This window comes from Protopterus annectens, chromosome 3.part1 (genome assembly GCF_019279795.1).
Source record: "Protopterus annectens isolate FY-2018-M chromosome 3.part1, PAN1.0, whole genome shotgun sequence".
NCBI lineage: Eukaryota > Metazoa > Chordata > Ceratodontiformes > Protopteridae > Protopterus > Protopterus annectens.
In genome coordinates this window covers 867,066,441-867,090,885 of record NC_056732.1, presented here as the reverse complement: position 1 = coordinate 867,090,885, position 24,445 = coordinate 867,066,441, and the positions used below count along the sequence as shown (strand labels likewise).

Genomic DNA, 24,445 nt, shown 5'->3' with positions numbered 1-24,445 from the left:
TAGCACTTAGTGCATTTGTCTAATTGGCAAATTTGGAAGATGTGATGAATACCTAAGGTGTGATTAGGATGGTGAAACATTTGGAAAGGATCATTGTCCATAAGGAGTATAGTAATTTTCTGCTAAATAAGTAAGTTCTTAGAGTACTGTTGAGAGGTTTGTTTCTTGTGTCAGGAAGTTTGTTCGAATATATGGTTTGGGTAACATTGGTAGTTTTCATGTATCTGGGGGCTTTTTGGGTAGGTGAATTGCTAGGATATTTATTCCATAAGGAGGTTTGTATTAAGATTTGGTTGCATTGACTTGGTTGCAATGATCAAGGTTGGTTCAAGTAGGGAAGGAACATCTTATAGTACTGAAGAGTGATAAAGAAAGACTGCTGTGTCCTGCTGCAGGGATATATAGTTAAAAAGGCTGTGCTGAGGAACAGTGAGTGATTTTGTTTTTTGTAAAGTTGTTTAGGGAGGGCAGTTTGTCAAGATGGTGGATAAGCCCTTTTACAGTCAAGGTATTTCAGTGGACAGGTTTTCTACATATTGCTTTCAGATTGGAAGAGTGTCTGATCAAGCAGAGGAGGGTAAGTCAGTTGAAGTAATCAAGACAGCAGGGTGATGGTCATCTAGAACCTTTTTGGATTATATAAGTTATTTTTCTTTTGTTTAGGTGGAACCATTGTCATTCTGGGCCATTCTTTTCTGTTTTGAGCAGCAAGGACAGCAGTGATAAGACATGGAAGAAGCAGGTGGTTTGGAGTCCCTGAAGACAGGTGGAATGGTTTGTGGCACAGATTCAGAGGTCTGATATAGTAGGAGTTGTTCAGTGAGTATGATAACATACAAACAGCATTAGGGGTTGTTGGCATTTTGTTAGTTCACTTAGTAGGCTATGATCTGGGATGGATTTCTAAAGGAGACTTTTAGCATGGATTGTAGATGATTTGGTGAGGTTTAAACATAAGAGTCCTGAGATGCTACTAGTGTGGTCAGTAATTTGCCCCAAGATTGGTTTGGAAGCAGGCTCATAAGTGTGTGGGTTTGCAAAGAGCTATGTATATTGTTAACCATAGAGTGGCTAGGGAATTAGGAAGGTTAGGTCTGTTTGTGATTTTTCTTAAAGATTTTGATGAATGGGATCCAGTTTGGTATTGGAAGGATGGGGTTAATTTCAGTGAGATAGCTTTGAATATATTTAATGTGTTCTTGACATTGTTTTTCTTAAGAGAGGGGGTAGTCTGTCTGTTCAGGCTAATGGGTTGAGTATGAGAGATTCTGATTCATCCCCTCTTCTGCTCTCCCCTTTTTTGCCTACTATGGTGGATTTGGTCAGACCAATGGTGAGGTGAGCAAAGGTATGCTGACTCATAAGTTGAGTGTGATTAGAGGGAGCAGAGGAATGTAACACTGTATTTCAGGACAAATGATGAATGTTGAGTGTTTTTAATGCTGCCTATAAATGCAAATTCTTGCTTTGTGATTTAATGTTGTATTCATTTTGAATCATCCACTATTCCAGTATGTTTGGTAGACAACGTTCATGTTAATAAACTGGTTGTGATGGCATATTTGGTGTGCTTTTTTGTCTAAAGGTGAATATGGACAAATATAGTTTGCAACCAGACCTGTATGTCCAGAGACGCCTTGGTTGGTAGTATAAGGGAGGGGCTAAGGATGGGGATAGAGTAAGGAATTCTAGAAAATAGTGATGTAAGCTAAGGAAAGGTAGTAGGAATTGTTTAGGGAAGGGCAGAGTTACGGGATGCAGATCAGTTAAGGAAGAAGTGAGATAGGCAGGGGAGGGGTTTAGTGCTTTTATGTTTGAGCAGTGCAGGGTAATTCCCTTTTTGACATGGGGTTTTGCTTTAATTCTTCTCTCCCATGTCCAGTTATTTGGATTTTCTTTTGTGAGTAGGCAACATAAGAGAGGTTCAGACTGAGCCCCTCTTCAGTTCTCCCCTTTTTATCTAATATGGTGGATTTATTCAGGGCATTAGTGAGGTGAGAGGTTGTACTGCCTCATAGGTTGACTATGGTGAGAGTGAGCAGATGAATGTTAATACAGCTTCATTTTATATAAACTGCACAAGTTCATAATAAGCTGGTATAAAGAAAGCTAGCAGAACCACATAGACATCCTCTTACTTGCTAGTATATACAGTATTCTAGTAGGCTGCAATATTATTATTGTTATTTATTTATTTATTTGCTCTTTGTTGACCAAGTTAGCTACTAGGCCAGTATCCTCTTTTCAGGGGAGACCCAAGCTGATATTCATATTACCTAGGAAAAATGTAGACAGGGCATCTCCATGATTCTGTTTTTTTATAACGCCATGGGATTTTTAGCATCAACTTTAGCTATGGCCAGCTCAGGAAGATAGCACCTTGGTATAGCATCTCAACCAGTGGATATACTGTTATATGAAAAGCGCAGTCCGGGTCTGAACTGTCTGCAAACACAAACAGCTAAAGTTAACTTTGTGTATGTGTCTACCTGTTTGAGCTAATATTCATTATCCCCTGGAAAGCACTCTGCTTTGGCTTGTGAGCAGCTCCCCCCACCCCCACACACACACTCATCTTCCATGTCTCTTTTATTCCCTTCTGTTAGCAAATAGTATCCATTACTGATCAAATACTGTGTGTGTTTAATTTAATTGAGAGCACAGTAGCCTACAGATACAAGGTTATGCTGTTTTTCCCACCTGATAAATTGTTAAGAAATGATTTACAGCTTCACAGCAGTTCATGGTCAATTTTGATTGTTTTTCTTAAACACAAACTTGTCTTTGCCTGGATCTTGGCTCATTAACAGCAGTACAAAACAACTCCCAGCCCACACTCTTGTTTCCCCCTCCCCCTTCCCTGTTTATTACCTTAAGCCATTCCCAAAGTTAATAAATATTACCTGAGGCAGGCACCATTCTAGATTTTACAAAGCTGGACTGGGTGTGAAGCACTAATAACTCCCTTCCAATCAATATCTTAGAAAACCTTTACTACCTGATTTGGCTTACTAAGTCCCTTACTACCCATTAAAGAGTACCTCAGTGGAAAACTGCTCAAGAAAGCTTAATGCTTTATGTGTGAGCTCTTGAACGCTAAACGTCTTACCAGGGCATAAAAGTGAAATTTACACTCATAGCCATAAAACTATAAAACGTAACAAACACAACTCTTTAGACAAATTGTTATAAAAAGGAGGAGAGGAACCTAACAGAAAGTAAGAAAGAACCTACTTTTAGCTCCAGTGCACTCACGCAGTATACACAGACCCTTACTACCTCGTGGTCTGGTTTGGCCCTGCTCCGCTTGCCCTCGCTGCTCTCGGGCCTGCAGAATATCTACAAAATGCTGCAGATGCCATAGCATACCCCATTACTATCCTGATCAATAGAACTATAACTGAAGCATCCATTCCCTCCATCTGGAAGATATCCCATGTCATCCCACTCCATAAAGGGGGCAGCTCTACTGAACTTTCAAACTATAGACCCATAGCTATTCTGTCACCCTTGGCTATAATTATGGAAAAATGCATCCACAATCAACTTCTGAACTATCTTATCCATAATAATCTTCTAGCCAACATCCAACATGGCTTTAGACCATTCCATAGTACAACCTCAGCCCTCCTTCTCTAATGCCATTAACCAACACCGAAGCAATAAGAAACATTCCTCTGCTATTTTCCTCAAACTTTCAAAAGCCCTTGATATGGTAAACCACCAAGTACTCGTAAACACTTTGAAATCCATCTCCCTAGAGGACCAGGCCATTCAATTGTTTCAATCATATCTCAGTTGTAGACAACAGGCTGTCCTATGGCAGAGCAAACTATCCACACTTTTACCCATCACCTTTGGAGTACCCCAAGGCTCCATACTAGGTCCACTGTCATTTTCCCTTTTCATCAATGATTTGTATAAGGTCATCCCAAATGCAACATGCATTCAGTATGCGGATGACTCCACTTTAGTATGCTCCGACACTTCACCTACAGAGTTGCAGATTCTATCCCAAAATACTTTTAACACAGTTAAAAATTGACTACTTAACTGTTGTCTCATGTTAAATCCTAATAAAATCAAACTGCTGCATTTCACCCCCACTCAGAGGTCTGCCCCTATAGCCTTTACATTAAAATCCAACAACAGCACCATTATTTCCCCAGATTCTTCAACCATACTGTTAGGAGTTATAATAGATAATAACCTTAAGTTTGATCTGCATATCAATAAAGCTATTAAAACAGTTAATAAAAAATTTGGCTCACTATATAGTATCAAGCCCTTACTAACACCATTAGCCAGAACTGTAATTGCTTGGACACATCTACTCTCCACCCTCCTCTATGCTTCCCCTCTATTTACAAACCTCAGCAAAACTGACCATAATAAACTTTCTAGCAGCTACAATCACATTGCTAGATTTGCTACCGATGCAGCCTACAGAACTCATCACTGTCATAACCTAAATCTACTAGGATGGCTTGAACTGCCTAACGTACTTCAGGTTAATCAACTAATAGTTGCACACAAGATCCTGTACCAGCCAGATAATACACCCGTACTTAAAAACCTCATCACCCCCTACAGTAAAGCGCACTTTGTTCATCTGAAATGCTACTAGTTCAAACTCCCAAATCCAAAATCACAGAAGTTAAATCTCTATTTGCTAATTCTGTTGGCAAAACGTGGAGTTCTCTTCCTGCTAATTTTACATCTGAACTCTCTCTACCTCAATTCAAGAAAAGTCTGATTCAGTACTTTAAAAAACAATGGCTATGTCCTTGTCCTAATCTAGACTAACTCTAACCATCACTCGTGTGCACATGGAGGACTTCTGCCTACACTTTATTGTTTCTTAACTTATAAATCCTATGATGATCTCCTTGGATCTACTACCAGGTTAGCCTACTAGGCATTCAATACCCTATCATTCTCAAAAACATTGTCTAGAATTTTACATCTAAGTAAAAATTTCATAATTTGGTTGTGTATATGTTTTTGTGCTTGTTTACATCTGTGTAAAAATCCTTTTATTTGTGGTTTATTTTGTGTTTTAAACTGTAAAAATGTAACAGTTTGTTGCATGGCTTTTTGGAGCTTTTCTCCCCGGGCCTCCGCTGAAAACGGACATGTATCCAGTCAAACTATCCCGGCAAACAAATGTAAGATAAAATAAATAAATTAATTTAAAGGAGGCCACATTCAGGAGTATATCACCACTATTGTGATGCACTGGAGTGTCAGTACTAAGAAATTAATCCAAGTACCTGGCATGGGAATAGAATTTACAGACTTTTGATCATCTAGTACTCAAAGAAAGGGTGTTACCTGTTGGGCCACTGACATCTTGAACACTGTCACATAATATTTATCTCAATATATTGAGTAAAAAGCTGTTTCAATCACTATTACACAAATCAGTTCTGTACAGCTGAAACTGTATAGTCTGAATAGCTATTTTTATAAGAAATATAGGTAGAAAAACAACTTCACATCCAGATTATGCTAGCCATTTATGTTGCATTTGAATAACTTTCAAGATATTCAGAAGAGTCATTGCATCTTTAATGTCAGCTTATGCTTCAGAAATCAGGGAGCACACACACACACACACACACACACACACACACACACACACACACACACACGCACACACACACAAAGCACAAAAAAACTGTAACTGAGCTCAAAGGGAGAACATTTAATTGGTATAAAAGACATCTTGTGAATCTTGGCGATCAACGACAATAAGGTCATTTGTTCCACACAGTATTTCATGCTTAGAAAAGACATCTTACAATTGCTGCACAAGGGTACTACAATGGAAATGAATTGTGTGATGTGAGCAGTGCACTCACATCTAAAAGCAAAGCCAAGCAGGCTGCACAAGACAATCATGTACGTCACTGCTATGCAACTGCCTAATAGGCACAGTATGCATAGTCTAAGCCAATGATTTGTAAAATAGTTTATCCTGTTTTGTTAAATCATAACTAATGGCTATGTATTATGACATAAAACTTACATTAGGCAGCACGCTGAAGTGCCTGAGGCAAAAGGCATATTGTATGCAGCTGGACAGCACAGCACTGGAGTAGTTAGTGTTGCTGCTTTGCAGCTCTTAGCTCTCCAGTTCTTTGCATAGTTGGGTGCTTTGTATGCAGGGTCTACATGACCTCTCTTTGTTTGTGTGTACCCATGAACATCTGTGCAAGTTCTCTTCCACATCCCATAGTCATACTTTTAGATGGACTTTCAATTCTGTAAATGGTTTATTGATATGCATGCAGTAAGTTTTGTGTGTCTGTGTCTACATGTGCCCATGCAAAGAGTTTGCTGAGTTTTACTGATGTGGCATTCTGGATTGGTTGTTTGCTTTTGCCCAATGAGTACCAAGGGAATACAATTATCAAAGAAGGAAAAAATGAATACTGTAAACAGCAGAATATGCTAACAAAGATCAGCACAGTGGAGCACTAAGCACTCTGCTCCATAGACAAGCTATAAGCAACACATATTTGTACATTCAGGGCATCACTGTGGGTTAAAACTGGACAGAATAGCAGAGCAGTGGTATAGACAATTTGTGGCAGAGCCATTATGGCCATTACCTATGTCTACATGAAGAGTGGTGGAGTAAATCTGACAGTACTCTAGCCAAGGTCATAAAAAGGTAGAAAGCTCAGGAATAAAGTTGCTATGTGTATCTCAGCAACAGAACTTCTATATCAGTACAGTGATTCTGTAATGATACTAATGTTACCCAGACAACAGCATGACTGTGTTTCTATCAAAAGTCAAGCTATCCTCTCAGTAAGTGCATTGAGAAAGTAGATCCACATGGTTTTGGAAGAAGTTTATATATCTAGATAATCCTGACTGCAATAGCAGACCAACATATGAGTGCAAATATTGTCTAGAGCTAACAATGTCTATAAATGTGTGTAGTGTCAACATAACTGGTGTGTGTGTGTGTGTGTGTGTGTGTGTGTGTGTGTGTGTGTGTGTGTGTGTGTGTGTGTGTGTGTGTGTGTGTGTGTGTGCAAGACATGTCTTTCTGTATGTGCTACACTGTGTAATATTTTCTTTGAATTTTGGATGCATGCATCCCATGTTATACTATGTATACAAATTGCACGTTATGTTACATATATGCACCATCATCATTTCTTGGCATATGATACTGTACTGTGTTTTCACATTTATACCATTTCACATTCATGATATTGTGAAGTGGCTGTTATGTCTACCACAAAAAATATGTACTACAGAAATCTTGTGCAATGCACATTACATTTCTGAACTGAACCTTTTGTCATTAGCTGCTATTCATTAATACTGAAATATTACTAACAAAAGTTTCTATTCATCATTTCTGAGATATCTCAGGCATCTGCCACAAGAACACTCCACCGTTTATTGATGGTAATCTTTCCTTTAAATGACAGTATAGTGAAACAGACAACTGAATTAAATGACAGTGCATCTGTGTTTGTGAAGTTACTGTGTGTGTGTGTGTGTGTGTGTGTGTGTGTGTGTGTGTGTGTGTGTGTGTGTGTGTGTGTGTGTGTGTTTACGTATCACTTCTACTGTGAATTGCCAATCTGCCCAATGTACAGCATTAAAAATGCCCAAAAAATAATGACTAAAACACAGAAAAAATATAAGCATGTTTTTGAAAGGGGCAAGCCTATCTGCACTCCCCTGATGTTGGGGGCAAGCTGTCTACCACAAGACTTTTATATACCAACTCCATAGTTTCACCAACTGGAAAAATGGAAATCTTCAAAAAGAAGGGAATCAATGCCAGACCACACTTAGAAATCACAGAGGCAATAGCTTCCTATGGAAAACAGTGATTGATATTGTGCACTTTCAAGCTACTGGCATTCAAAGAATTTTACCTTGACCACCTGCAGAAGAGCTATGGGTGTCAGTTGTGCATGCTTTTGTTGTATAAATACTCACCAACATGAAGGATTTACAATATCAACACCTATTACTATTCATATTAATTAGTAAGATCTTTGAAAAAGTACATGATAACCTGCAAATATTCAGAAATCCAAGTCTTCCAATTCAATTTACATATTGAATTTCAGTGTAAAATAATCTCTGCTCTCATCCTCTGAAACAATTCATTAAGTAAAATGTCATTATTATTATTATTATATCTGACCTTTATGTTTATCTGCGAGTATTGTTATACAATCAGAAGTGGAACTGAGGAAGGATCTCCTTGGAAATGTTCTTATAGGTTGACTCTTAGCTTAATTGCAGTTATTTTGTTTCACCGCGGCATGAAAAATGTGTTTCTTTCTAAAGAGAATATTTCTATTATGTCACCACTGCCTTATGAGAAAATTATAGCAATATTTTACTATTCTACTATTCTAAGCCAAAATTCATTAACTAATTATGCCAGCATTATTCTATTTTTGAAAGTTTAAAATGCAACATATTTGACTCGGATAAAATGTATATTCGTGATCAATAACTGCGTACTACAAATTAGATCCCAAGAGGAACACAAATAACCATAAGAAGCAAGCAGATGTAAGTAAAGATAAGTTATAATTAATACAAAGAGTGTAACACAGGTTAAGAGGACAATTTAGTTTTCAGTTATATTGTTTTTATGGTCTGTGATATGAACCTCTTTCAACCATAATGACAATGGGAGTTAGTTTGTGTTTGTGTGTGTGTTTCAGTAATTGAGTTTTCTGATACAGTGAATTCAAATATTGTGATCTAAAGCAGCAAATCTAAAAAGCAGTTATGAAGGTGAAGGGGTAACAGTGTATAAAGTGTATAATGGCTTTATATGTTTTTTCGGATAAGATGGAGAACAAAAAGTGTCAACCCACAGTACACATGCAAACTGTTCCAATAATAACTTAGAATGTGCCTATTTCTACTGAATGTAAACATTCTCAGCTTTCAGAATGCATAAATAATTATTCATGCAGCAGTATCTTGGTTTTCCTTTTGACATTTGCCATGACTACCACTAAACACATTTAGTGCATTACTGTGTTAAGTAGAAAAACATTTCTTTTGACAGCAATACAGTCCAAACAGTGGCACAAAACTCAAGGGAAATGCAATACAAAAAGTATAAAAAATAATCTGGAAATATAAATAAAAATATGAAGTAAGACAATAAAACAGTGACTTCTTACCTTTACAAAATTACTTGACTATTCCAGAAGTAACTGAAACATTAAGTTCTGGATAACCTTTATTTTCTCTTTGGTATGATACAGATTGTTAGATTGACTTTTATTTTCTCTTTGGTGTCCTCCAGATTATTAGACTCTTCTTGTCTATAGAATTAACTGGGATTTGTGTAATGAACTTGTACATTTATTTTCTAAGATTCTTGCCATTGGATGTCATTACTTTCTTCAGGCAATCTTTTTAGCACGTTGGTTCACAGACTGCAAACACAGACACTTTTGTTCAGCTGCTACAACAGACTTGGCTTTTATTCAGGCTGCTGAATTAAAATGCAGACAGTTCTAGCATGGAAAGTACAAATAGAACTAGTTTTCTTCTTGAGAAGAATAATGTACTTCATTTGGAAAGTGACTGAGGTGGCAAACTGGATATTTGTCTTGTAAGAAAGCATTTTCCAAGTGAAAAGGGCATGACTTTGGATATTAGGCTCTCAAATGATCAGCTTATTGTTGTGAAAGTAATAACAAAAAGTTTAAAACCATTTTCTCTCAGTTTTTTTCCCCCCACAATTCGATGTATATAACATATATGTTGTCTTAGAAGAAACACGTGTATTTTGAATAAACCACAGTAAGTACAGAAAGTATAACTTCCTGAAGTTAAAAAATGTTCTTACCCAGCTGCAATAACAGGATAGTTGTTGTTATGGCCACAATATACTGAAAGCAAAAGCAAACAGGGAATGAGAACATTCACTAAAGGTTAGTTATTCTGTGATTGCAATGAGAAATGTTTATGTCCATATTTCTGTGGATTCCAGTTCCATGGCACCATGGTATGTCATAAATATTAATTTTTAATAAATTTTTCAGTGTGTTACACACACACACACACACACACACACACACACACACACACACACACACACACAACAAACTGCCCACCAGGTACCTAAAATATACAAAACAGAAAACATACTCTACTTAGCTAAGAACAAAAGAATGAAAATAAGCAATATGCAAAGTATTTAAAACAAAATGCAACATGTTCCTCAAGTACAATAATCTAATATAACATAAAGATCCAGGCCCACATTAGGATAGAGCTATGATGATTTTATTTTTTGAACTTCAGAATTTGAGACACTGCTTGCATGAGTTTAAATACTTGTTTATATAGGTTTAAATACTTGTTTATATAGGAAGACAGATTCTTGCAGCTCACAGTCTTGAAACCCATAATCCTGAGACCATAATAACAAAAGATGAAAACACTAAAGACCACAATAGTGAACTTTTGCATTTGCCCCATGCAGGATACATGCTAGCACTTGTAACTAGGTCCATCCCCCTGCAGGACACATGCTAGCACTTGCAACTAGGTCCATACCCCTGTAGGATCCATGTTAGCATTTGTAACTAGGTCCGTACCACTGCAGGACACATGCTAGCACTTGTATCTAGGTCCATACCCCTGCAGGACACACGCTAGCACTCACTCCTGGGTACACACTCATAAGGAGATTCAGTATTCAAAAATTTTAGACATTGTGGTCTTCAGCGTTTTGGTCTTTTGATATTATAGTCTCAGGTTCATAGGTTCATAGATGTATATTAGGCTAATGGCCACTAAGGCTCTATTAAATCAAGCCGTGCAAACCAAATGTGTCAGGCTTTGTCCATCAGAGACATAGGCACCAGACTAGTAGTGAATTTCTGATCACCCATCCACTGGGCCAAGTTGTGCTTATATAGGGATAGGGAGGAACTCTCCTTCAAATAGATGGGGAGCCTATTCCACAGAAAGGTAATTCTCTGAAAAATACACCAGTCTTCCAACATACCTATTTATGTCACAAGCACAATTTAGGTCTTTTAATCTAGTAGTTCTGATGCTGTTTGTTTTGTGAATGTACAAAAGAGTAATTAAAACAAAGTCAAGGGATGCCTTATATGCCAAGCAAAGACCACCTCTTGGAAGTCTGTATTATACCTAGTAAAGAGATAGGCCTTTGAGGCAATCAGCATAGGACATTGTGTTTATTCCATGCATTTTTTTTGTTAGAAAACCTTGTGGATGTTCCAGTTGCTGCATGTGTCTGGTTAGGTACATACCAAAGTGGGCATTATACTCTATTATGGGTCTGATAAGGGTCACGTACAGTGGTATGATGATGTCTCTGGGCCTAGATGCCATGCCCTTGTTTACAAGTTGAGCAACACAGAGGGATTTTTTACTACCTTGGAGACATGTTGGTCAAAGGCTAGGTTACTTTCTAAATGAGTTCCCAGATCCCTAACTAACAAATCGACTTTTAGGGTTTTTCTGTTGACGATGTGGTTACCTGGAGTTGCCAACTTACCAAAAGGTACTATAAGGGATTTCCTGGTATTGAGTTTTAAGCCATGATTTTGGCACCAAGCATTTGTCTGCGTTAAACATGCTTGAAGGGAGTTTTCATCTTGGGGGAATTAAATCAATTAAATGACGGCTTCCAGTTTTCAGTCTTCTGTGAACTTTATTAGCTAGATACCTTTGACTTTGGTTTTGACATCTGAGAAGTAAAAGCCAAATAGGAATAGGCCTAACACTGAGCCCAGGGGGACTCCACTGGTAACTGGCTTCTTTGTGCAGGTAGCCTCAGTGATTTAACCTCCTAAGTTCTATCAGTGAGCCAGCTAGCAACCCTGGTGAATGGTGTGGGTAAGGGGAGTTAAAGTTGGAACTATATTTGTCTACTAACAGGTTCCTTATATCACCAGGCTCATAGAATGTGACACCATTAACCACCAGTTCAGTGCAACCCTTAAAGTTTTAGATATCGCTGAAGAAGGAATTATCATTATATTTCACCTTGGGAAGTTATCGTAACCTCAAAATTGGCTTTGCTTGACCTAGTTAGCCCTCATAGTTGCCTATTTACTTTGATAAGAGAGTTTTTATCTTTATGGGAATTACCTTTCCTGATTTTTGCTGTCTTTTTTTCCTTTTGTTGTATATCCAGTTTAATTTGGGATGCTGCCAAGGTGGCTTGTTTCTGGGGCTAGTCCTGGGCTCTTTTTCTGGATGGTACACTAGGTTCTGTTCAGACTTTGACATGATTGTACAGAGGTTCTGAGAGTTATTCAGCATAGACTGCTGCATTCTTCATGTTTGGAGTGGCACTGAATTTTGACAAATAACGAATGAATGAGATAGAAAAACTCACTTTATTTAAAACACAAAACAAAGCTTTCAGGTATAACCCTTCCTCAGTGTTTGTTAATATGTTTCTAACTAAAAACATTTTCATTATATAATCAGGACAGACAAAAACCACATGACACAGCCCACCTATAAGATAATACATAAAAAAGAATCAATTCACAATTAAAACCATGTGAAGTGCAAATACATTATTAGTATTTAAAGAAATGTATATCATATAACAATTTTTTTCATAAACGCAATTATATAAAATGAGCAATACATAGCACATAAAAATGAAAAAGATATATAAAATTTAGTGATACTGTTTCTGTCTAGATTCCAACATTGGTTTGATGGTAACTACATTGTTCAGTCCACGTTTCTTATCAGCATTTAACCTGATAATCCATTTATATTCAGCGATATCAAGTTTATTAATTGTATCACCTAACCTTAAACATTTATTTATTATTTGCAACACTTTAAATTTAAAGCTATGTTTTTCATTCTCATCTTTTTTATGTTGTGCTAAGGAATTAGTAAGAATATGCCTTCTCATTTCTGATTTATGTTCAATAATTCTTTCTTTTAATGATCGTGAACATTTGCCAATATAAAATGCAGTGCATAATGTGCAAGTAGCCAGATATACGATCAATGTGGTCCTACATGTTGCCTGGCATCGAATATCAAACTTGATTCCATTAGTTGGATGTACAAATATCTTATCCGTACATATATCTCTACAGCAACTACAAGGATAGCAGGGTATGGTGCCTATTTTATTCATTATTACTGGCATTGCATTTAATTCAAAATCGTTATAACAAAGCCTTCTCTTCAAATTGTACATATTTCTATGTGCAAATTTAGGAAGACTACCTAGAAATTTATTTAATTCAGAATGCTTTCAGTTCTATTTGTGTAGAAGAACTAAGACATTTATATAATGATGTGTCTAGACACAAACTGAAAAGTTATTCATATAATATAACATATAAAGAGAGTGAGGCTTACAAATCACTGATGGAAAATAAAAATATCATAATTAAGCAGGCAGATAAAGGGGGTGCCATTGTGATTTTTGATAAGACTAATTATCTTGCTTCAATGTATAATTTTGGATTATCAGGTTAAATGCTGATAAGAAACCTGGACTGAACAATGTAGTTACCATCAAACCAATGTTGGAATCTAGACAGAAACAGTATCACTAAATGTTATATATCTTTTTCGTTTTTATGTGCTATGTATTGTTCATTTTATATAATTGCGTTTATGAAAAAATATTTATATGATATATATTTCTTTAAATACTAATAATGTATTTGCACTTCACATGGTTTTAAATATAGTGATGTAGCTTTTTTATGTATTATCTTATAGGTGGGCTGTGTCATGTGTTTTTTGTCTGTCCTGGTTATATAATGAAAATGTTTTTAGTTAAAAACATATTAACAAACACCGAGGAAGGGTTATACCCGAAAGCTTTGTTTCGTGTTTTAAATAAATTGAGTTTTTCTATCTCATTCATTCGTTATTTGTGCGTTTTCTGGCTCTGAATAGAGAAGATTCGAACCCTGGTTGGAGTACTGTTTCCTTACTGATATTTGACAAACCATCACTTAATAAAAGACAGTTTGGCTTGGAATAGTTCCTAACTGTTATTGTTTTTAATGGAACTATGGAGACAGCTTTATGATTGGTACTCTTACTGCTCTGAAACTGTGACTCTGTAACTCCATATATATGAATGTATTCCAGCTGCATTACAGCCTCTGCTGTCACATAGAATGATGACTAGATTCAGAGATAGGATAATCAAGCATTCTTTTTTTTTAAGATTCCTGGCATTGAGTAGGGCCACACTAATGTGTTCCAAATTAAAATTTCCTAGGTTGTAATGTTCCTCAGATGAACACTGCCTAAGATAGGTGTAGACCACCCCTAGCAAAGCAGGAAGGCTGGTTGGCCATCTCATCCCAAGCTGACACATACTGGACCCCCCCTAGAATGACATCAGCTACATGGGCAATAATTAAATCCAGTTATCTTGTCTCTGAATCTAGTCATCATTCTTTGTGATGGCAAAGTACCAGTAAAGACCAGTCTCTTTCCTGCCTCAGACACATGCATAGCAAAATCTATCATGTCTTCCTCCATGTCCCTCTGGGTAGAACACCTAATGTCATTAACCCTTTCATAGACCACTATCAGGTCATAATCATATTTGTCAGGATGAAGGTATAGGCTCATAGATTAGTAATAGGCTAACTGCCCTTATGGACCATTTTAAGCCTAGCCAATTATTCCATGTGAGAATCAAACCCTGCACCTTGTGTTTGTAAGGCAAACACCTTAACCATTGTGCCAAACTCACACCTCCATTATGCCAGTCTCCCACCCCTTGTTACGTCCTGGATCCTTGCTCCAGAGAGACAGCTGTCACCTTATTCTTATCCAGCCTGCTGAGGTCAGTGTCCATATGCCCTGCAATAGAGTTGTCTATTATTAAAGCATTACTATGGTTTGATGGAGTGTCAGTGGACCATAAGTGCTTGTATTCTGAAGCCTTGTAACTCTTAAAGGAATGCGTCTGATGTGTAGGTGTGAGGGTGAAAGTGGGTGTGTTGCTGTGTGAACTGGCCTCTAAGGTTTTTTAACCTGGAAGGCTTAAGCAGTGCTCTCTTAACACTCTCAGAACAAGCTGGTTTAGTGGAAGTGCTCTGTGTTGTATGTGTATGTGTGTTGTGTTTACTAAATGTGTTCTGAAGTGAGAAGGTAGCCTTCAAGTTAAGCAAACACTTGTGCCTTTTCTATACTGAATCATTTTCAGGTAGCAGTAAAGAGTTGCTACTGTATCCATTGCCTATCAGGTAACTACTGGCACATTTTACTTGTCTATCATTTTCTTATTGGAGCACTATGCACCACATTTTAGTAACTATCTCCCTGGTCACATTGATTTCCTTTCAGTACGGTTTACTGTTGTAAGTTACCCATGCTGAGTAACTTATATCAACTGTGTTTGCATTCTATATTGTAAAACAGTTGTGTTCCATGTTATATAGTAGCTGTGCTTTATGATACATTATGCACAATCTGTTGCTATACTTAGTATTGTGCATATAATGTGTTGCTGTTTTCAGATCATGACTCCACGTGGGTCATGGTTGAAAAGGGTCTTTGAACCAGCCCAATTACAAAGTTAACAAAGCTTTAAATAAATAAATAAATGTCACAAGATGCATCCCTTCTGTTTCTTCCTTAAAGTAGAGAATTATTTTACTATACTGTACCCAGACTACTCTGTGGCTGATAATGGCTCCTCTGGTCCCTATCAAATGTTAGTGATATATATATAACATTGTCCAAAAACTATATATGTCAAAAATACAGTCATAGTCTGGAACTACATTGAAACTTATCAAAAGGAGCAAGTAAACTTTAGCTTTCACCAGACAATGTTCCAGTTTAAGAGGCTCAGTATACATATACGTATACATATACACACAATTTATTTATTCATTTATTTATTTAATGAGTAGGTGACCTGCCTATTACTAAGTCATATATTACTTATATATATGCATCAAAAAAGCTGACTACATTCACATTTTGTACCTATTTTGTGAAGCAGGTTATGGCCTAGAAGCACTGACCAATGATTTGGTCATCGATCTTCAGTAACAAATGAAAAATGAGTGAATCAGATCCAGTACTACAGGACATGTAGTGCCATTTTGACTCGGTGTTTAATTAGTTAGTCAGTTAGTTAATTTGTTGACTGAGTAGGCACAATGGTCTAAGGACCCTTACAGGTATAAGTCAGGCATACCTGTACAATTCCTAGTGCAAGAAATCTGGACAAAGCCTAGAATAATGGGGAGGACAAAGGCCCAAAAATAGGGACAGATTTTAAATATCGCTCTTATAAACTTGAAAAGCTGCTAGAGTAACAGGATTTGTGTTAGCATGCTTTTTCTGATAGATATAAAATGTGAAATTCAAACTATGTTATTATTCAGTGATTTCAGTCCTCATTGATTTGCAGAAAACCACACATTTTATGATGAACAGACCAAAAATATGAGGCAAAAACATGGACAGTGTTTATAAAATTATGAAACAACTAATGATAACCAGCAATACCACACTGAGCAAAGTATAGATGTCATCAGTGAGAATGGTACTTATGGCAGTGAGAATGGTACTTATGGCAGTGAGAATGGTACTTATGGTTTAGTAAACATTTTGGGATTGACAATCGATACCTTGCATTTGCACAGTGAGTTACACAGTTAACATAACACCATCAAAGAAATAGTAGGTCTTAGTGAGTAACACATGTTATTGGGTTATGTGTGGGAGGTGGGTGAAAAGGAAGTGTTTATAATTTATAACTAGAGGAGTTAGAGTAAGATATATTAAGGGGAGGCTGAGGAGATTTTGGGGTTAATATATCTGTATCACAACTACTGGGGTCAGAGTTCACTTCTAGCCTTTGGTCCAGCATATGCATGGTTTGCCTGTTCTCTTGTTCACTTGGGTTTTCATATTTGCATTATATTTTCCATTCCCCTGGGACTCTGCATTATGTATTGAAAACCTGTAATGGTTTAGTCTGCTTATCTTTTTAGCAAATAGATAAATGAGAAAAACAATTATGTCAGTGATCATTTCAAAAGGATGTGGTGAGGTTGATGAATTTTGTGGGAATCATCATTCCAGCACGTGACCTAAAGATTATCAATGGTCATTATTGTGATTTAATACAGTTTTCTTCTTATTGCCTATGAAGCATCATCCCATACTAAACCAAATTATTCCATTCATTCCATGCAGCATGGTGTGCCAACCATGGCAGCCAATATTTGTTTTAAGCTGAACCGTGACCACCAGCCTCCAATGACACTTGCCTCTTGGACATGTTTGTTGTGCTGCACCCATGACAGCACTAACAGCATGCAGCACATGGCAATCACACTCTCATCATACCCTAGTAGCTTCTGGTGCAGGCATTTGTTCATATTTTTCTTAAAGAATTTATTCCTCATCACAACATGTTTGTATTACTGTCTCACATTGTGCTATAATGCTCATAGATTTATTACATTAACGCCCATGTCAGCATAACCCCCTATGGTACACAAACATGTATACCCTAATATCAACTGCTTCCGCTACTATGTCATTCCTTTTTTTCTTTTCTTACAACCAACAACAAATTTTTACAGTACTCTTTCCTGCATGACTATTGATCATTAAGCCTCACAACTAAGAATCTAGCCCCCTCATTTTCTTGTCCAGGATATTCCCCATTTAGAGTGAAAGCAGAAGAGAGGAAATCATGCAGATAGACAAGGTAGTGATTGTGTCCTCTCAGCATCTCAGGAGGGCAGGGGGGAGCATCTCTGTATGGCCCCATCCCCATGTCATGTTAGCTGACGTCTTGATCCTCCTCATTGCAGTGACATCCTTTGCCTTTCCCTAATGTGTGCATGCTGCAACACACATTCTTACAAGGATTACCATCACCTGCTTTAGCATCACCAAATCTATGTTACCTGTTCCTTCTGCCACCGGCATCATGCAAGTCACTACCTGCATAAAAATATATTGTTCAGACCAGGGTCATCACCTTCATGGGTGGGCAGCATAAGCCACTTGCTCCCACGCTCCCTGGCTACAGCACAGTGTGTGCTGATGTTCAAGCACAGGTGATCTGGCTCATAGTCATGACTTAATCCATTTGTGCCACAGAGCTGCACAGCTTTTCACATGCAATCCTCTCTGATAACATAAGCATTCTGTGTTATAGTGCAGTAAACACTGACTCTAGTAAGGATGTTAGTATCGTAGCATTTTCCTTATTCTGTGGTATGGAAAGTTTGTACTCTTCATTATAGTTCTGAATTTTCTTAGGTATTTTCATTCAGTGTATCATTTTATTTCTTATAATGGAGTTTATCTCTCCAGGTCTCCACTGAAAATATTTTTCCAGAATGAACGAGCAAACAAATGCAATTAAACAAACAAATAAATAATGACATTCCTTTCTAGTTTCTGACGATCACCATCTACATACATTAAGTCTACATCTCATGGATCCCTGAGAGTTCATTGTGATCTCCCTGTACAGAGTGTCATTTGGCTGTAGCATTTTTTTATCCATCTGAAACAGAACAGTCTACAAGATGCTGAGAATGAATCTAATTGCACTACAAACCTTGGGAGATTCTAAGCAGCACTTTTCAATATCTTAGTGTGCTTGTTCACATTTTAAATCCTCATAGGGCAGCTGGTGAAATCATATTATATTCAATGCAGCTTTACCAAGAAATCCTCCACCACATATACTCCCATTCCATAACCTCAAAAAATAATTTCGCATAGAGTCCTAGCAGCACATAAATAGCTATCATGTCTCTTTTACACTGAAGACAATCTAATCCTATCCTAAATGTAATAGCTGATTTGCCATATTGCCTTTAGATTTCTGAGATCTTTTGGTAAAGATATATTACACCTACCAATCTCCATATAATACAATCCATACTGTACTGTCCCTATGTTGAAATTCAAAAGATGCATGCTTTTGGGGCGGGTGGCATGGATGGAAGCCTGATAGCAGCATAAAGTTTCTGCTCTGCAGCTTTTCAACTTTCCTGACAGGAATTACTTTTAAAAATCACCAAACATAATTTCAAATTAATTGATATATAAACTAGAACTCAAAAGTCTTCTTTTGGTGTATTTTTCAACTGATAATCTCTATATTTTCATGTCAAAATCAACAACAAAAAGAAAGGAGAAACAACACTTAAAGAAAAGATGAGTCTTCTTAAAGCAACACAACAGGACAGCACCCTGAAGAAATAGATACACTCCGTTCTGACAAATTTCCAGGACCTAATAACAAAAATGGACAAACTAGATACAAAAGTTGACAAAATTAAGGAAGATTCTAATAAACAAATCAAAATACTGAGTGATATCTTAAAACAGCAAAAAATCCAGATTTCAGCAATAGAAGAATCTGTCTTGGATATTGACTGTGGACTGATAGATGCAGAGAAAAACCTTGAAATTCTCCTACTGCAAAATAACAAATTCATCAATAAAGTGTATGATTTAGAGAACCGGTCCAGAAAAAAAACAACATCAGGATCTATGGTATAACAGAGGAAATGGAAGGAGACAATATGATTAACTTTCTAACAGCATGGATCCCTAAAACATTAAATTTGCCAGAGGCTCTTTCTTTTGGCATTTAGAGAGCACATAGATCACTAACTACAACTCCATCCAATAACAAGAAAGCATACCCAAGATCAATTATAGCAAAACTGATATCCAGCCAAGACAAGAATCTTATCTTAAAGTCAGCTTGGGCTCTCTCTCCCATAAAAATAAATGATCAGATAGTCAGATTTGATAATGACTACTCTACGACTGTCTTTGCAAAAAGAAAAACTTTCATTGCTCTCATCAAAACACTTCAGCAAGCTGGTATTAAAGCACAATTGACATACCCTGCCAAAATAAGACTTTGCCTACCAGAGCAGAAAAGAACCTTTGAAACCCTAGAAGAAGCAAATACTTTTATAAAAAAAAATCTGACAACTACAGAAGAACAAATGGATATTACTTCAACATTAAAAAGACAAGCAGCAACAAAATCTGACCGGACTGTGAAAAACAAGAAGAAACTCAAGGACAAATAAAATGTACTTTTTTTAAACCCTTCAAATAGTCTCTCTCATTCTGATATCACAGATATCCACAATGATAAACAAGGTAAAACTATGATTCTTATTTTTAATTGTTATCTTAAATTCATAATTTAACTTAATAATATGCAGCAACATAACTTTATTTGTCGGATATAACATAGGCTGCAAGGTACTTAAAAAATGCCTAACTGTTATTCTCAACAATTTCCACACATTAAATTTTATTTTGATATCTCTTTCCAACATCTTAAGAAGTGAAAACATATCAAAAATCATAAAAATATTATTGACATGATGTGTCAGGATTGTATGGATACAGTGTCTCACTCATGGAATTTGATTACAGCATGCCCTGTTTTGAATTTATGAAAACTTCACAACCTCTTAAAAAGTTATGCTTCTGTTGTTTAACTGATTACTAAAACACATTTAATCCGATCAGACATGATATGATAGATTTTCTGTTAATAAGTTTCAGGGTAGAACTTGCATTTTGTACTTGTTTTTAAACTGTCTAGGGCTCTGTGTATTCGATTTGCCATTTTTTTTTTTTTTTTACAATATAAAACCTTTACAAGATAGATGCAGATTTTACAGCATTTCCGTGAACATTTCCTATCTATAAATGCATGTTAGTTAATAATTCTCACCTTCCTACCTAAATAGTCTTGAATTGAAGGTTTTGGGAATCAGCTTGAGCCTGTAATTCATCCATGAGCTCCATTTCTTCACAGAAACAACTGTGACGTCTAACAGGAACTGAGTAATCGACATCTGAACCTGGAGTTCCTCTCTGAAACCAATAGACCAACTGGAATGCTGGAAAAATGGCAAAGTAAATCAAAAGACAAAAACAAGCTGTCATTTATAACATTTAATAAAATATAAATAACTGTTACATGTTTTACAAAGTCGAAAACACTATTTTAATAAAATATATTGACAAAAAGCAATACAATCACCCAATACTGCTTTAATACATAGACTGATTCTTAAAGGAAAAAAAAGATTGCTTGTGTTTAGGAGTAAGCATCCCATTAGCAGAGTATTCTGTGATATGCTGCATTTGAAGTGCTTTTTATGATTAGAAGAGGTACAGGAGAAGTTGGCAAAGATCATAAAATATGGATTATAGGCAGCACAGCATTACATACAAAAAGTTTATATACTGTTTGGATGCAATGATATGACTGCTAAGGAAATTACTTCACCCACTGCCATATATAGCTACATCTGAGCTTGAAAAACAGATGTCTGTGACCATGAGTTTACATTTCTAAAGCATTTTTCCTTTTGATAAAATCTGAATCATACCTTAAGAAAGTTTTCATATTTAAAAGCAATCTTTCAAAGGTGAAAGATTTTTGTATCAGTTATGTTATGGTCTCTAGGACTATGGAATTACTCTTTCCTATACATGTCAGAGGCAAACTTATTTCTCTCATAAAATGTATTTTTTTAACACTGTTTGTGGGCAGTGGTATTGCACAAATATACTACACATTTGATAAATAATGGTTATTGTGATGTCCATGCACTGGCCCAGCAATCAAGGAGCTTCAATCCTCACCACTAACACCTGTGAGGGGCGTCCATATAGGAAAATGATAATAAATACACACACAGTAAAGTACAATTTCTCTTAGGAGCACACAAAGATCACAGTCAGTCTGGGGCTGGTCTCTCCCTTTCTTTCCAGGTCCCCAATAAGACTCCCCACTGGCACAGCTATAGGGTCCAGATCTCAGCCTAGTGGGCAAACTAAAACCTCCAGCAGCCTCTCTCTCCAGCCACATGCACACTTTCAGACAAGAGTTATATACAACCACACAGACACTCCTGGGGAAGGCTCACACAGGTTCTCAAGCTGTGCCCCTTTTTTGCCCAGTCTAAAAGGTAGTACTAGCTACCACCACTCACTAATATTTATCAGCTACTCAAAGGCCCTTAAAAGGGTGTCCAATTATTACTGTGCAATACTATTATCCAAATGGTAAGTGTGACCTAACAGTCAAGACTTATTTGGAGTAGCATCACTATATACAGGAAATGTACTCTTAGAGCTTAAATTATCTCTACACAAAACAGCCACAGCTGAAAAGTTTAAAAATATTTAATAATAAATAATAAAAACACAAGACAATACTTCTTACTACATAGTGCCAGTCAAGAGTTCAGAGATCACAAATAAATACTTAAAATAATACCGTAGAAAAGTTCTGACATCACAGAAAACACTTAGTTGAATCTTCTTAATTCCTAGTTATTTCTAAGAGAAAACACAGTTCTAAATTAAACTTACATACAGAAACAGGCAGTGGTGAGTTGGATGTTCTCAGGACAAAATGCTCAGAGCTCTCTGATTCTCTCTCTTTAAATTGATAACACAGAGCTGCTTCATATGATATCATTCTTCACACTTCTCTGGTGTTCCCAGAATAACAGAAACTACATTTACATTCTTTACAGGGGTTCAGAAACCAGAGCAATAAATGACCTTTATACATGCAAATTCTAGCCATTAACTCTGGCCTTAAAACAATAGGCAGGATGCCTCCATCTTGACATATCGGCTCAGAATTTTAACATCAAAGACAGTCATGAAATGCTTGACTTAGCTTTCTTAGAGCAGAGTGCATTGTTGTTACATTTTTGCAGCTCAATATCCAATGCAGTCTTTTCACATTTAAGAGAATAAGCCTGTGGCTTACATTAATATTTACAAATGACAAAATTATCTACAAAATTCTATCTGGGTGGGCTGGCAGCCTTTACCTATCTTCACAGTTATGTCTGTCAATGTTAAAGTATTTCATTTTCAGATTTTGCACTACTTTCATCACTTATATAATGGAGTTTACTCTGCATATGTTGCAGGATACCTATAATATACCTGCATTCCTATACTTAAGCAATGTTTCTAAATTCTTAGATGCTGTTTTACATACTTTTAGCTGAGATGGCAGTATATGAAATTTTCATATATATCAAAATAATTCTTGGTACTACAGTTATTCTAGTATTTGCAGTGCCTTTCAGCTCAGCTGCCTTTGTGAAATCCAACCCAAGCAAATTAAATACTGGTCCTAACTACCCCCATACATAGATGTATACACTTACCCTGATAATTACATGTTTTATATCATACACATAGTCTATACTTTTACTTATTTGTTTCTTTATATTTCAGCAGCCTAGTCACTGTATAAGCAATAGTAACACAAACAGTGGATAATTACCAGTGAAACAATCTTACAGAAAAATCTGTTATATTATGGAAATTACAGAAATGCATTTAATAACAGACATGACTATAGAAGATATAATATAACTACAATGATTTGATATATCTATAAGAATCCAATGGGTTACAAGGGTTACAATTTTAATACTGTTGTGAGAGACATATTATATATATATATATATATATATATATATATATATATATATATATATATATATATATATATACACACACACATACACATCATACAAACACCTAATAAGATAATGTTTCATACTATTGACATATTCTGTTAACCTTATGATATAACAAAGTTTAATTTAGAATCCATTATGTTTTTTTTTTTTAAATATTATTTTGATACCTTGTAAGCCATATACTTTGTAAATACATAATAAGAGAATGTCAAGACAGTGCATGTGAAGGACAAAATACATGTATTGAGACATAACTAACTCTTCCTATATAAAATAAACAAAATGAGACAAACCATAAATTATTTATAATGTTATCTGGATGGCATTCATTATTTAAATTGGATATTACTAAAGAATAAGAATAAATAACACACTACTATTCTTACAATTACCCGTCTAACTTGTCTTGACATCTTTTGTTATAGAACACTTGTAGTAACCTACTTGAATTTTATAAATGCCTATATAACATAGCTTATTTAAATAGACTTTGAGTTGTTGAGCAAAAAATAGGTTGTAATGAAACACATGCTTCAATTCATAGATTGTTTTATGCATTCATAATTTAAAAGTTTGTTGTTATCTTCTTTAAATGTTTGACTGTAAGAATCTTAAGGTATTATACATTACAGCCATATAACTTCAAATAAAATACTAGTGTATATAGACTTTAGAATATATAATCCTCCCTTCCTTCTCTGAATAGTAATACAATATGCAGTTGCAGAGACCCACTCTTAAGTCGCATGAGTTGGTAGATCTGTGGCTTATATGTAATACATATTAAGCCAGGAACACTAGGTTCCATGAAGAAGGATGTTAATGTAAATACTATTATACCTTCTATATTTGTTACAGGAACTCAGTCCATAACAACATTTTTTATAACCTGC

At 36.1% G+C, this 24,445-nt stretch overlaps 1 protein-coding gene across 1 annotated transcript in view; it reads right to left on the bottom strand.

Moving 5' to 3' along the window:
* The window catches only part of LOC122798304 (cadherin-7-like), a 1,449,445-nt gene extending 1,440,058 nt beyond the window's left edge, over nt 1–9,387 (bottom strand). Inside the window, exon 1 of the mRNA XM_044067131.1 lies at nt 9,189–9,387. The gene's annotated coding sequence lies outside the window, so the exon portion shown is untranslated. The remainder of the gene's footprint in view (nt 1–9,188) is intronic.
* Nucleotides 9,388–24,445: the final 15,058 nt, after the last annotated feature.